General features: G+C 56.9%; 1 protein-coding gene across 14 annotated transcripts in view; it reads right to left on the bottom strand.

The window, feature by feature from the left end:
• The window catches only part of CACNA1C (calcium voltage-gated channel subunit alpha1 C), a 388,445-nt gene that overhangs the window by 254,968 nt on the left and 117,868 nt on the right, over positions 1-15,609 (bottom strand). The window lies entirely within an intron of this gene.

Raw genomic sequence — 15,609 nt, 5'->3', positions numbered from 1 at the left:
AGTTCTGGGACTTAAAAGCAGGCACAAGCTAATTTATGTTGAATTCCTAACATTATTAATCCATCTCCCAAATCTACTTTCTAAAAAGGCTTTTGCCTCTATTCCTCTCCTCTGAAAACTTAAAATTTCATTTTAATGAAACAAATCTCGCCAGAATTTGATAAAAAATATACAGTGACTTCCTTTTAATTAGAGGGTGCTCATGCAGCTATAGGGCTTCCCTGTGGTGGCTCAGACAGTAAAGAGCCCGCCTGCAATGCAGAAGTCCTGGGTTCGATCCCTGGGTCAGGAAGAGCCCCTGGAGGAGAGCATGGCAACCCACTCCAGTCCTCTTGCCTGGAGAATCCCATGGACAGAGGAGCCTGGCGTGCTGCAGTTCATGGGGTCACAAAGAGTCGGTCACGACATAGCGACTGAATAACAACCACGGAGGTGAGACATCACTCATTCATGTGCGGGACAGGGTGGACCCCAAACCCATCAGGGGATGGGATTTCATGCAGAGGAACTGGCTCCACCTTCCCTCTTTCCTCGGGTCTGATTCTCAGGGGAGTCTGCGTGCCATGAAACAGGAGTGCATTTTCATCCAGGGTTCTTGCAGGAGAAAGTTTGAGACTATAATGTTCCCTTGAGCCCCATGAAAATGCCAGGTAAGCAGGTCAAGTTTCAAATGGTTTCGCCCGAGAGGAAGCCAGAATGAAGTGGAGGACAGGGAGAGACATGGGGCAGGTGCGGACACAAAAGTTCAAGGCTCTCTTTGCAGTTCTGACAAGTAGGAAAGTCTGAAGACCACAGAGCCCTAACTGTCTGTGACCTCGCTGCTGCTGGAGGAGGGGGTGCCAGGGACGGTCACTACACCAGCCCTCCTCCTGGGGCGCAGAGCACCCACACTCCCAGCCGCCTGGTGGACAGTGTAGCCACAAGGTGGCCCCTGGCCACTTCCAGGCCTGGCCCTGCAAAGCCACGACCCACCTCCCTGCACATCCTCTGTCAGGCTGGCCCTGAGTGCCAGCTCCTGGCCACATACAAGCAGAGCCTCAGCCCCTGAATAGCAGAGACCGGAGTCCCCCAGCCCCCAAGTGCACTTCCATGAGGGATCACACAGATCACTGTGATTTCAGGGCTCACGGATTGAGGAGCGGACAGAGGAGCTGAGGTCCTGGGCTCAGGGGAGAGTTGGACTCGGGGAAAGAGTGCTGCCCACTACTGAAACAGGTGGCATTCTGGTCCACACACCGGGCAGTACCTCACACCCACCACAGAGTTTCTCGGACTGCATACAGCCCCCTACTTCCCACTCTGACCTCTGGGCTTCTCCAGCACGTGAGGACTGGTCATGAGATCAGAATCAAGGGATGGCGGGACAAGAGGGGGCTGGACTCTACCCGCACCAGCATCCTCACTGCTAGAAGCCCCGGCGGGACCCTCACCAGGTCTGCATCTCAGTGCTAGTCCTGCAGCGTCTCCTCCTCATCTCTAGCCGGTGAACTGGTGAGTCTTACCAACCCAAGAACCCCGCACTCTTGTCAGGGGCCGAGACGTCAGCTTGCACGTCTCTTTTCTGAACAGCATGGAACGAGGCAGGTAATAAAAGCTCCATCAACACTTCAGTCCATCTGATTTGAGTGGTTATTTTCCACATAACCAGGCAAAGTGGATGAAACGGCTTGTCTGGACAACTAGACACAGGGGGCTGGACTTGGCAAAACTGTTCCAAGCGGACACGGAATTCACATTTAGGGCCTGTGGTAGAGGAAGCGGCTGGTCACTCTTCTCTTTGGTGGAGAAGTGGCTGTTTCTCAAACTTGAATGCACAGGAATCAATGATGCAATTTATTAAAAATGTAGGTTCTGGGGCTTAACCTCCCCCCGTATTCTGATCTAGTAGTTCTGGGTGGAACCCAAGAACCTGCATTTGTGACGTCCCTCCTGTCCCCACCCCAATTCCCACACAAGTGGCAGGAAACCGTGGGGGAGGGGGAGGCCCAGGTCCGTCCTGTCTAATGTCCCATCACAGGACTGCCCACATCTGCTGAAGGGGACGTTCACCTGTCAGGTTTGCCCAGACGCTATCCTTCCTCCATGAGATGAGAGGGGCCAGGTGACCCCTCTGTCTTCTGAAGGCCACCAGCTCGCCGTCACACCCGCACACATTGTGGGGGGGCCGGCTGCCTCACACCCATCTGCTCCAAGCCCTGACTGAGCGGCCTGCCTCCTGTGATTGGCAGGTCTGCTGGCTCTGCCAGGACCATCTGCACCCAGAGCTCCCTTCTCTGCGCTGGCCGGCGGGAGTCTGCTGTGCCCTGGGCCAGCCCTGCACCTGGGGAAGCTGCCCTGAGAACGGGCACCTCTCTGAGCCTCCAGTCTGTGAGCTCATCCTCCTTCTCCGTGTCTGGGAAGAGCGGCGGGGGGCTGCCATCCTCATCCATGTTTGCAGATGGCAAACGGAGAGGAGACGTGACTTGCCCAAGGTCACACGGCAGGTTGGCCGTGACGCCAGGGAGGGCATCCAGGCTGTGCAGCCAAGCTCCTCAGGTGGACACAGAGTCACAACCACTCTGACTCAGGCTGTGGCCCCATCAGGGCAGAAAGCCTCGCAAGATCTTCCCCGAGTGGAGGGGGAAGGAGGGGGATGGGGTATGAAGACGGAATGAAGGGAGGGAGGGGGAGGGAATGAGAGTGAGGCAGGGAGGGGGGGAAGGGGGATGAAAGGGGATGAAGAGGGGATGAAGGGAGGAAGGGGCGAGGGAGGGAGGGAAGAGGAGGGAGGGGAGGGGATGAAAGGAGAGAGGGGCAGGGGGGCAGGGAGTGAAGCGGGGAGGGGTGAAGGAAGGGAGAGGGGATGAAAGGAGGGAGGCAGAGGGAGAGGGTAGGGAGGGAGGGATGAAGGGGGAGGGGAGAGGAAAGGGCAGGGGGGAGGGGAGGGAGGGAGGGGGAGAGGCCAGAGGGAAGGGGACAGGGGAGAGGGAGGGAAGGGGAGGAAGGAAGACTCTACAAGAAAGTTAAGCGGTGGACAGCCTGCCCTGGATGCTGAGGCACACAGACAAGGAGACTCAGGCCACGTGCTCCAGGCCCTGCTGCTCTAAGCCCCTGTCTGTGCTGACTTGGGGGCCCCGGGTGCAGGGGTGCCTGCCCAGAGGTCCCACAGCTGAGCTTGTGCTGGACACGCACAGTGAAGCTCCAGGAGAATGAGTGTGTCCTGATTCCACGCTAGTGAGAGAAAGCTGTGTGTTAACACAGAGTCCCTCCAGCAACCTTTTCTGGCCCGCGATGGGCCTGCTCTCAACCAGGCACAGCCCAGGACTGCCCAGGTGAGGCTGGCTGATGCCCCAGGGTGCATCCTGGTATCAGCGACCCAGCCCCTCACCCAGGCCGCCCTCTCAATCTCCTCCCCCTCAGCCCAGATCCCTGGCTTCTGCTGGGCTGTTTTCTCTCTCTGATGGTCTTATAAATCGGGGATATGGGATGTGAGGTTTTCCCATCAGGTTTTAGTTTATGAGTGGCTCTCAGTGGGAAAAAAGAATGTCCTTTAATCGCGAGCAAGAGAGGCATGTGGTAGACATCAGAGTGAGCTTCGTGACAGAAGCACTGTTTAGCCAGGACATAGGAAATGGCAACTCCAGTATTCTTGGCTGGAGAATCCCGTGGAGAGAGGAGCATGCGGGGCTACAGTGCATGGGGTCGCGAAGAGTCAGACACGACTGAGCAACTAAAGCACAGCAACCCTAACAGCAGGCAGTTGCGTGGCGGTGGAGGGTTGTCAGGGTTTTCAAGCTGTGTGGGTGCGCTGATGGGGCGGGGGTGGTGTGAGCCTCAGCCAGGATGCCCCTGGAGGCCTTGGAAGGACCCGGCAAGGCCTTGGGGAGCAAACAATAGACGAGCTGAGAAAGGAGAGAGCGGAGAGGGGCCACCCCACAGGTCTGTCCTGCGGCACGCTGCTGCCCAAGCCCACACCTGGACCACATGCAGCCTCAGCTCTGGGAGGAGCCCAAATGACCTGCAGGACGGAGTGCGCTTGGCCTTGCCAGAGACGACCTTGCCACCCAGGATCGCCTCGCTTGTCCCCACTGTCCACAGGCAGCAAGAGCACATGAGGACAGGCCACGGGCCGCACAGAAGCCCACCCCTGCCTGTGGCTCTCAGGCAGTTTCCTCCGTCACCCCCACCCTACCCACCCCCCTCACACCCACCATCCCCCTCACACCCACCATCTCCGTCAGCGCTAAAGACAGGAAGGGGCCCTTGACTGCGGCCAGATCGCTGAGGCCATCCCGACTAACCAGCCCTTTTTTGGACTTTCTCTCGAAGGCAGCCGGAGTGTTTATACCCAGGACAGGCCTGCCTGGCTCCCAGCAGTGGAAGACAGCCATGCAAGCAGGCATCGCTGGTGGAAAACATCCCCACGAACGGGGTCATGGCAGCCGTTCTGACCGCGCAGGAGGCTCAGACCTTGCTGGATTCCAGTGGCTCCTCCACAGACCACAGCGCAGATCCTGGGGTGGGGGGACAGCTGTGGGGTGGCCTCCATGGCCCCCTCCCAACACCACCTCCACACAGCTCCCCAGGCTGGTCTGCAGCCCATGAGGGTGGGTTTCCATGGCATGGGGTCTCAGCGAGATGGCATCTTCAGTCTGTTTCACAGATGCACAAACCAGAGACCAGACAGAGGCCAGGCTGGGGGCCCAAGGGAGGGGGGCCCTGAGACCATCGCAGCCCCACATCTCACCCCAACCCTGAATTCATCTGAGGCCCAAGGTGTTTCCACTCCACAGAGGCCGGGAAGATCCCAGCCTCTGGAGCACCACGGGGCAGCTGTTTCTGGTTATTTGTGCGAAAGAGACAGACCAGAGGAGCTCTCTGCTGTAAAGCCATCTCTCATCCCACCCACCAGAAGTGGGGCGTGCTAGGTCCCGTGGCCGGGCCGGGGCTGGGGAATCGGGAAGGTCAGTGACAGGGTCGGGGTCATGGGGGTCCACCTGGGTCCACCTAGGTTGGGGCCTCGCCAGCTACCTCCCCTTCCTGATCTGGAGCCCCTGCTGGGAAGCCCCCAGGATGGACAGCCCCCTTCGCACACATGCTTCTCATTACGAGGGGCTTTGCCTTGGTCTGGCTGTGTCTCCCCCGCTGCTGAAGCCGGGGTGGCTCTTCTAGCCTCCCTGCATCGGACAGGCAGAGGAACCACGTTCTCCCCGGAAAGTCGACTTCCCTTACCCTTTACCCGTACCTCGTGATGCTATAAACTGTTCTCTCCTCGGCTCGTTAGAAGTTCAGGGCTGACCCCGCCGCCCCGACACAGATGAGATGGAACCAAGTGATCACAGGGCATTCACACTCATGCACACACACACACAGACACACACACACACACACACACATACTCATCGACACACACACACACACACCCAGACACACACACACACACACACACACCCAGACACACACACACACACACACTCATCACACACACACACACACCCAGACACACACACACACACACCCAGACACACACACACACACACACAGACACACACACACACAGACACACTCATCGACGCACACACTCCCCACACACAAACACACTCATCGACACACACACACACACTCATCGACACACACACACACACACACACTCATCGACACACACACACACACTCATCAACACACACACCCCCAGACACACACACACACACACACCCAGACACACACACACACACACACACACACACACACAGACACAGACACACACACACACACACACACAGACACACACTCATCGACACACACACACACACCCAGACACACACACACAGACACACACTCATCGACACACACACACACACCCAGACACACACACACACCCAGACACACACTCATTGACACACACACACACAGACACACACACACCCAGACACACACACACATAAACACACTCATCGACACACACACACACACACACTCGACACACACACACACCAGACACACACACACACACACACACTCATCGACACACACACACAAAAACACACTCATTGACACCCAGACAGACACACACACACACTCATCGACACCCAGACACACACACACACACACACACTCATCGACACACACACACTCATCCACACACACACACGCACACATACACACACTTGACACACACACACACACACTCATTGACACACACACACCCACACACACACACAGACACACACACACACCCCACACACACACAGACACACACACTCATCGACACACACACAGACACACACACACCCACACCCACACACACAGACACACACACTCATCGACACACACAGACACACACACACCCACACCAACACACACAGACACACACACTCATCGACACACACACAGACACACACACACCCACACCCACACACACAGACACACACACTCATCGACACACACAGACACACACACACCCACACCAACACACACAGACACACACACTCATCGACACACACACAGACACACACACTCATCGACACACACACAGACACACACACACCCACACACACACACACAGACACACACACACACACACACACAGACACACACACACCCACACACACACACACACACACACACACACACACACTCATCGACACACACACAGACACAGACACACACACACACAGACACACACACTCATCGACACACACACAGACACACACACACCCACACACACACACAGACACACACACTCATCGACACACACACAGACACACACACACCCACACACACACACAGACACACACACTCATCGACACACACACAGACACACACACACACTCATCGACATACACACACAGACACACACACACACACACGACAACACCACACGACACACACACCAGACACACACACACCACAACACACACTCACGACACACACACACAAACACACTCATCGACACACACACACACCCCAGACACACACACACAGACACCTCACAGTGACAGACTACAATCACCCAGCACACCCCACACACCACATCACGCTCGGCACAACACGCACACACACACTCATAGACACACACACAGAGACACACACACAATCATCGACACACACACACACACACCCAGACACACACACACACACACACTCATCGACACACACACCCAGACACACACACACACACACACACACAGCCCCAGACACACACACACACACAAACACACTCATCGACACACACACACTCATCGACACACACACACAGAGATACACACACACTCATCGACACACACACACACTCATCGACACACACAGACACAGACACACACACACACACACACTCATCGACATACACACACAGACACACACACACACTCATCGACAAACACACACTCATCGACACACACATACACAGACACACACACACACACAAACACACTCATCGACACACACACACAAACACACTCATCGACACACACACACACACCCAGACACACACACACACCCAGACACTGGCCTTCACAGGGTGACATGATCGTGGACGAAGGTGCATGCTGGCCCAGCACAGAGCCCCACCACACTCACATGGGCAGCGGCTCTGGGTGCAAAACATGGCGGGTGCCCCACAGTCCCTGAAGTGGTAGGAAACCCCAAAGGACAGAAACAGCCCGGACGGGTCAGGTGAGGCAGCTTCAAGGCTGGAGACTTTTTCAGACTTTACTCAGGGCCCAGCACCCCCTCAGCCTCCCAGGATCAGGGCAAATGTCTCCCGTAAGGGGGAGGGGTGATGTAGACCTCAGGATTGCAGACGAGATGGTGTCCATCACAACCATTCAGCTCTGCTGCAGACAGGCAGCCACAGACAGCATGCAATGAATGGGAGTGGCCGTGTGTCAATAAAGATTTATTTACAGCATGGTGGGGGGAGGGAGTGTTTTCGAACTCCTGCTTCACCTGTATTCGCCCGCCAGAGCCCAATGAGTATTCATCTCACAGATGAGAAGAGCAAGGTCCAGAGATGTCAGTTGACTTGCTCAAGTTTGCGCAGCTAGTGAGTGTCAGAGCTGGGATGCAAACAGAGGCAGCCTGGATTCAGGCTTCCTTTGCGGCTCAGACACTAGAGAATCTGCCTGCAATGCAGGAGACCCTAGTTTGATTCCTGGGTCAGGAAGACCCCATGGAGAAGGGAACAGCAACCCCCTCCAGTATTCTTGCCTGGAGAATCCCAAGGACAGAGGAGACTGGCAGGCTGCGCCATGGGGGCGAAGAGTCAGACACGACTGAGTGACTAACACTTTCACTTTTCAACCTGGGTCCAGAGACTGTGTTCCTGGCCTCTCTGCTGATGCCCCCCAACCCTGGCACACTCGTGAGAGTGCATAATCACTACTAAATAAAGCAAGAGGCCGGTCAAATGTGACATTACAACAGCACAAATTTACTGAGAGCCCAGCTCTGTGCCTGGGCTCCTGAGACCTCCTTTACAGATGGAGAAACTGAGGTCAGAGTGGCAGTAACTTGCTCACGGTTGCAGAGTGGGTGACCCTCAGGCGTCACTGAGCTGGCCCATCCACTCCACCCCCGAAGAGCCTGTGTCTCTCCCTTCCCTGGTCCACTTCTCCCCGAGCGGCTCTCCACAGTGAAGGTGGGCGTCACTGTCCTCAGGAGCTCACACCCACCAAGGCTGTGGTCCGTGAGCGCCCGCCAGCCCCCAGAGAGGAGGGACCGCTCCGTTCCAGTGGCAGCCGTCCCCTCTGCACATCTCCCCGGCGTCACTTAGCAACGCACACCACCTGTCAGTCTCCATGGCGCCACGGGCTTAGCGCCTCACTGCAGCCTCCTCACTAGAAACACGCAGCATGGGCCCCGCTCCCTCCCCAGGGAAGGAGGTTCCCCTGGGGCCTCAGCCCAGCTGCCAAGGGACATTTCTGGGAGGGGGCGGCTCGGACGGAGACCCCAGCCTCCCTACCATGGCCGAGGCTCCTGGGTCCTCCCCTTGGCCAGTGGGGGGCTGGGCAGGGGAGACTCGGCTCACCCGCCTATCTGTAAGCAAGGTCCCTCCTCCAGGATGTGGGCATCAGGCATTGTGTCCCACCCCCTGCACCTCCCACGTCATGGTCCCAGGAGATGCGACTGTGGGAGGTGATCATGTTTACATGAGCTCACGGGGGCGGGGACCCACTGGGGGGTTAGTGACCTTGGAGGTTGAGGATGCCACGGCACCAGGAGAGGCCTTGGGTGCACGGCAATGGGGGGGCGGTGGGGGCAAGCCAGGAAGTGGGTCCTCGGTCCTCGCCAGGGGCTGAGACGGAGGGCATCTTGAGCTTGGACATCCTGCCTCCAGAGGTGGGGAGGTGGGAGAGTGGAAGGTCTGCGGTCAAGTCCCGTCTGTGCATTTTGTCACAGCGGCCAAAGTGGGCAGAGACTCGGTGAAGGAGGCACAGGGCACACAGAACAGGGGTGGGGGCTGACGGCTCTACATGGGGTGTTTCGGCCAAGGTTCCCCCCCACCCGTGACCTACACTGTGTCATTTCCCCCTCAATTAAAGAAACACACACCCTTGATACACACACATGTAGAACTTAGCTTAAAAAGTCTCAGTGGACGAAGATACCCCATAAACCAGCTCAGTTTTAGAAATAACTATTCTGTTTTTGAGGATGGAGAGAATAGAAGCTTTTCTCCCCGCCGGCCTACCAAGGTCCCCAACCATCTGCCCACTCTCTGCTGGGGTCACAGCGCTTCTTCCTCCCCAACGAGGTTTTTCACTTTGTTCCCAAAATCCAAGTTGCTTCCCCTCCCTTGGACCAAAAGTAACAGCCGCAGGTGAGACAAGGGCAAGTGAAGGTGACAGAGAAATAAAGGAAGGTGGACAAAGAGGCTCAGGATTGAAGAAAAGAGAACGAGGGATTAAAGCACTAAAAACATCTCAGCAAAGATTTCCTTTGTCCCTTTGCACAGTCTTGCAGTCAGATCCCACAGGGAACCAAGGAAGAGCTGGGGAGCCTGGAGCTGTGGCTCGGGACAGAGTGCCCGCCAAGGGCACGGGGGCTTCGATCGCGTCCTGTCACCTGGGATGGTCCATCAGACAGAGCGTCATCATGCTCCCCCCACCCTGGAAATCCCGAAGAGTTTCCCTGAAGTTTCTAACTTGTCTGGCACATGCAGATTGAGCTAATCAACCCCACACCTAGGAAAACAGGGTCCAAGGACAAGGAACCTCAGACTGGGAGAAGGCTCCTTGGGACTGACGGGTCAGAGGGGCCGCAGGGGCTGCATGCATGACCTCCCGGGATGCCGCCATGGGCTTCCATGGCCAAACCAGGGCACGAAAGGCCGCCCCACCAGCCACCCAGCACTGTTTCAAGAAAAAGAATCACCACAGCTGGGGGTGCCCCAAGCCCAGGATGCAGCCATTTCTGGGGTTGTGGGAGGCAGGGGTGAGACCAGGGCAGCAGGGAAAGTGTGGACACAGCTGTCACATAGCTGGGCTCTCATCACAGCCCCTGTCCTCCCTACGCAAGCCATGGAACCACCAAAGGCCCTCCCCTCGGCTTCCTCATCTGTAAAGTGGGGATAAGATCAGCATCTCACAGAGCTGTCCTGGGCTCAACCGCTGAGCACCAGGAAGGGGTCGTCCTGCACAGATAGGGAGGATGGATCCGGGGGATCCGATCGGCTGCTCCGAAGCCCGAGGAAGCACCAGTGGCAGCGCACAGACCTCACACCAGGCGGGGCGCTGCTCTGGGCTCGGCTGGGCCGTCTGCGCCTGGTCACTCCCTTTCAACCGTTCTGCTTCCGAAGACATCTAACACATAAACACAGCCAGGCCGCCATCTCGGCGCTGAACCGTCTACAACCACGAGAGGAGTCCAGCCCGAACATTGGGACCGGGACAAAATAAAGCCTCAGGCGTGATGAGTCTGGGTTTGCAGTCCCCTCTGTTTGTTTTTGTTGATGGGAGTAGAGTTGTGCCCCACTGTCCATTTTGAGGAGATCTCCTTTTCATATAAATGAACCTAATCCCCCTGTTTATTAACATGAAACTTGACATTAATGGCCTGAGTGCTTTACTGGCTTTAACCCGTAATCCTCAGCGTGTTTCTGCAGGGGCACCACGTGGGGCCCCGGGCACAGCCCATGGTGGGCAGCCCCCTTGGGCTCTCTGCACCCCTCTGCCAACCAGGACAGAGGGAGAGAGGGGGGCACAGGTGGTGGACAAGACAATCCTGACCCATGGCTGGCCTGGGTGGCACTGGGAGGGGACAGCTGCCGGGTCCAGAGTGGGACAGACCCTAGTGGAGCAGACTTCCCTGCCTGTCAGTGTCCACACCATGTCCCAGGCGGGTGGTGATGGGCAAGGGCATGCACCACCCCCCACTTCTGCAAATCGGCCTGGGCAGTGAGGTCCCTTCACGACTCGACTGATGAGGACCACGCAAGAGGCATCTGGGAGCAAAGGCCCAGATGAAAGGGAGGTGGCCCGCCTCCAAAACAAGAACAGGGACACCAGCAGAGAGCAGCCAGTGGTTCAGGGCTGGGCCGCCCCTACAGCTCTGCACTCACTACCCATCTCCTTGCTGGGGCTGCTCCCTGGTCCAGTGGCTCTGGGGCTTCACTGGGACTCAGGGCCACAGTCCCGGACAGTTTGGACCTCAAGTTTAAGTAAATGGAAAACTGCTCTCTCTCCCTTACATAGATCTTGTCGTTTTCTGCTTTCTTTTATTGTCTTCATAAAACCTCGAGCTGAAAGTCTCCTCCAGGGCCTGTGATAAGGAATGCCTGCATGGAGTGACTCCCACTGACCACGGCCGTGAGGGATTCAGCATCTTGGCTGGCAAGCCCGACACACGGCGCCCTTGTGAGCGCAGCTCGGGAGGACTCCAGACGCGGTGTCTGGGCCCCTGGTCTGTGTCTGGCACTGGGCAGACTCACATACGCCTGGTCCTGCATCCACACGAGGCTACTTTGTCACCCTCACACTGTGCCGAGGACACCGCTTGCAGCCAGGAAAGGAGTGGGCTGCCATCGGCTGCCATAGTTTAAAAAAAATTTTAAAGTCACACTCAAGAAGCAGTAGGTTTCACCTAAAATCCAGATTTCCTGTCTTGAAAGACCCAAAGGGCTCGCAACGCTGGGTGGACCCCCCTCGCAGTGACAATCTACGTGTGCAGCACCTTCACGGGGCACGTGTTCCTGAGTCTGCATTGACTCTGGCCCTGTTTCTTCTCCAGCTTAGAGGCCACACGTCCATAGCTGTGACCACTTTTCCTGCATTACTGGGGCAATGTGAGCCCCCTCTCGCTCTTGCCTCATCTGGGTACCTTCTTCACCAGCTCCCAAGGCACGTGAGTTTACAGCCTCCGACCTGAGGACAAAGAGACAGGAGGCTCTGTAGCAAGAGCCAAATGGGGCTGGGGACACGGCTGGGAGGTGCAGAGCCACTGGAAGGAGAGGTGAGCCGCGAGGGTAGAGGGCAACTGCAGGACTGGGAGAAGCTGGGCTCAAGGATGAGGCTGCGTCTGGAGCCAGGACCTCAAGTGAGAAAGGGGATTCCAGGGACAGGAGACTGGGCTTGGTGACATCCCTTTGGGCAGAGAGGAGTTGGAGGTGCTGATGGCTGAGAAGTAGGTGAAATACTTTGCAAACTCAGGTGTCCAGTAACACTTTATCTAGAACCACTGTGACCCAGGAGGGATAAAATAAGATGCAACATCCCTGCTCCCATGGCGCACACAGCAGGTAGGGAGGGACTGTGACCAAGCCTTGTAACGTGTCCACCTGTTAGCCCAGAGCCCGGATGCATGTTTCCGAGCAAGGGCAGACAGACAAATGGCCGAGTCGGTGGTTCCCCTGCAGAGCTGTTGAGCAGGGAGGGTGGAGGAAGGTGGGGTTAAAAACGAGCCGCCTGGCTCTGCTCTGCCCCTGAAAGCACAGAGCAGCTCAAAACCCCACTCATTAATCTTAGACGTTGGACCAACTTCAGAATTACAGCACAGACGGCGGCCCTGTCGCTCCTCTGACCTGTTTTTCCAGGCTTCTCACATTGTGTGATTGATCACATGCATATCCCCCTGCTCCAGCTCTCTCCTGCCTGCCTGCTCACTGGCTTGCGTGTGCGTACACCTGCGTGCCACATGCAGGTGTGCACACACACACAGACGTGCATGCACAAATACCCGGGTGCACACATGTACGGCACACACCTGCACGCTCAGACATTCCCACTATCATTTAGCTTTTTCAAAGGGTCACCTTGACAACAAGACAACCCAGGTAGCAGGGACTCTGGAAAAAGAGGGAAACACACAGTACAGCTCATGTCCCCTTGTGGTGATTCTCTCTGTCCCACTGATGGAGAAGACAGAAAAGAGATGGTTGGGCACGTGAGGCAGCAGGCCTGAGTGTTTCCATGTACGACGGAGGCATGATGACAGCCTTCTTCCCCTGGACGGGGGACAAGGGGCCCGCAGAGAAGAGGGATGTCTGTGGGATTTCTGCCCGTAAGTACAACCCATCAGCAGTGTACTCGCGGGTTCTTTTCTGGCCAAACACTCTGCACCTGCTCTGCTCACCAGCCCCCAGGCAATCACAGCCAAGTTGGAAGGGCCAGTGGGGCAGGGGCAGCAGGTGAGAGCTAGGGTGGGAAGAAGGGACACCCAGGGGCCAGGTGGGGCGGCGAGGGCATCACAGGCTAACCTTTGCCATAAATCTCCACTGGGTACCTGGCAGTGGGCTGGCCACCAGGGCCAAGGGGGTGACATGCAGAGGGGGGTCCAGGGCAGAACAGTGCAGGTGGCAGCCCACGGGAGAGGGGCCGGGGGAGCACACAGCTTGGAGAGGGGAGGTGGATGTGGAGGACAAGGAGGAGGTCCTGCAGATGGAGGAAATGACGTGGAGCAGAGGCTGGAGCTGGCAGAGAGCAGAGCTGCGGCCAAGTGGGAGGAGTCGTGTGCCTGTGTGTGTTCATGCATGGGTATGCGTGTGCATGCATGGGTGTGCGTGCATGTGTATGTGTGCGCATGTGTATGTGTGCACATGTGTGGCTCGGGCTTGACAGGCAAGGCAGACACAGGTGAACTGTGTGGTATACGGCAACCCCTCAGTCCTGCACTGGGTGGCCAGGCTGCTCGACTGGCTTGCAAGCGTGAGATGAAGCCACTAGGAACTTACAAACACCGTGCGCCTGGGAGAGTCACCCAGCCAGCTGCGGCCAGACCTCTGTGTCCAGCCTGCAGCCCAGTCACAGGCCCTGCCTCGCATCCCCTGCTCAGACCAAGAGCTTCTGATGGGTGCTGCCTGTTTCAGTGAAGCCCCAGATACATCCTCACATAGGACGGAGCCCACCTGAAGACTTGCAAAATGCAGTGCAAATTCTCCTCTTACTTCTTGCTTGTCAAGGTTCTTCAGTAGCATGGATTTCAAAAAGTCTTATTTTTCAGTGGAAGGAAATTTCCACACCGCCTACCTGACTCCAGAGAGGTGCCCGTCGAGGGGCAGGCGGGCTCACTGCTCCTTTGAGGACCAGACCCAGCAGGGCTGGGACGTAGCATCCTGGGCTGCTGGCCTCTTGGGTGATGATGCCCTAATGATTCAATTAGCATTGATTCTGCAGCAGCAGCAGCATTTCCCAGCCAACCCAGCAATTTAGCACTCACTGTGGATGGACACTATTCCTGGGAGTAATTGAGCCGTTTGAAAGAAGGGTGTCCAGTTCTTCACAGATCACTTTTCAGAACATTTCAATTTTAACATGATCTCATTTTCCACTTTCCTAAGGCCCCTCTGGTGGGCGTCTCCTGATAGGAGAGGTCAGCACGTGGCCAGGTCCTCCCTGCCCCCCCATCTGGACACCATCAGGCTCCCCACCCCCACCCTCACACAGATGCTCAGCGGCTGCAGCCAAGGAACAGACGGGGCACAGGGCTGAGCTCAGCCAGCAGTGGACACAGCCCCTGAGAGAGAACCAGTCTTCCTGCAAACCTACCCAGGTGCCTCTGCTAAGATGGGAAACGAGGCGGGCATGTAGGGGGCAGAGAGGGTGGCTGGCAGGAGAGGAGAGGGACGATCAAAAACAGATGGCGGGGTGAAGTCCCCCACCAGTTAGAAACAGGGTTGCCCAGGAAGGTGCTGAAACCCCAAGGAAATGAGAGCAACCCTGGGATGAATGTGACATTTGGGACCTCCGGAATGCAGCAGCTGACCCCTGAGGGCCATGTGAGACCTCTGCCCAACGGATCCCCCCACCCCACACCCAGCTGTGGCCTCTCCCCGCCACAACCCTTCTGGGGTGAACGGGCGTGGGACACATGTGTGCAGCATCTCCTGGGAGTCAGTTGCCCCCTGCAGTCAGTGGTCTCCAGCGGATGGACCGAGCACTCCAAAGGCAGCTCCCCCAGAAGGTTCTACATGTCCTCTCCACACTGCAAGGTCTCCGTCCTACCCAGCTTGGCCACCTGCTCTTGCCCTGCTGACCTCGCCCAGACGCTGTAACAAGACTAGAAGCAGCAACCATGATTTGTAGACATGATGAACGCTTGCGGCGGGGGGCGTGCCATTTCATGCTGGTCTCTTACCAACCTCGGGACAAGCATCTACACTGACAGGCAAGGAAACTGAGGTCCAGGGCTTCTCCA

This window comes from Odocoileus virginianus, chromosome 23 (genome assembly GCF_023699985.2).
Source record: "Odocoileus virginianus isolate 20LAN1187 ecotype Illinois chromosome 23, Ovbor_1.2, whole genome shotgun sequence".
Taxonomy (NCBI): Eukaryota; Metazoa; Chordata; class Mammalia; order Artiodactyla; family Cervidae; genus Odocoileus; species Odocoileus virginianus.
Note: the sequence above shows the minus strand (reverse complement) of the source record. Positions and strands in the feature narration are given on the sequence as shown.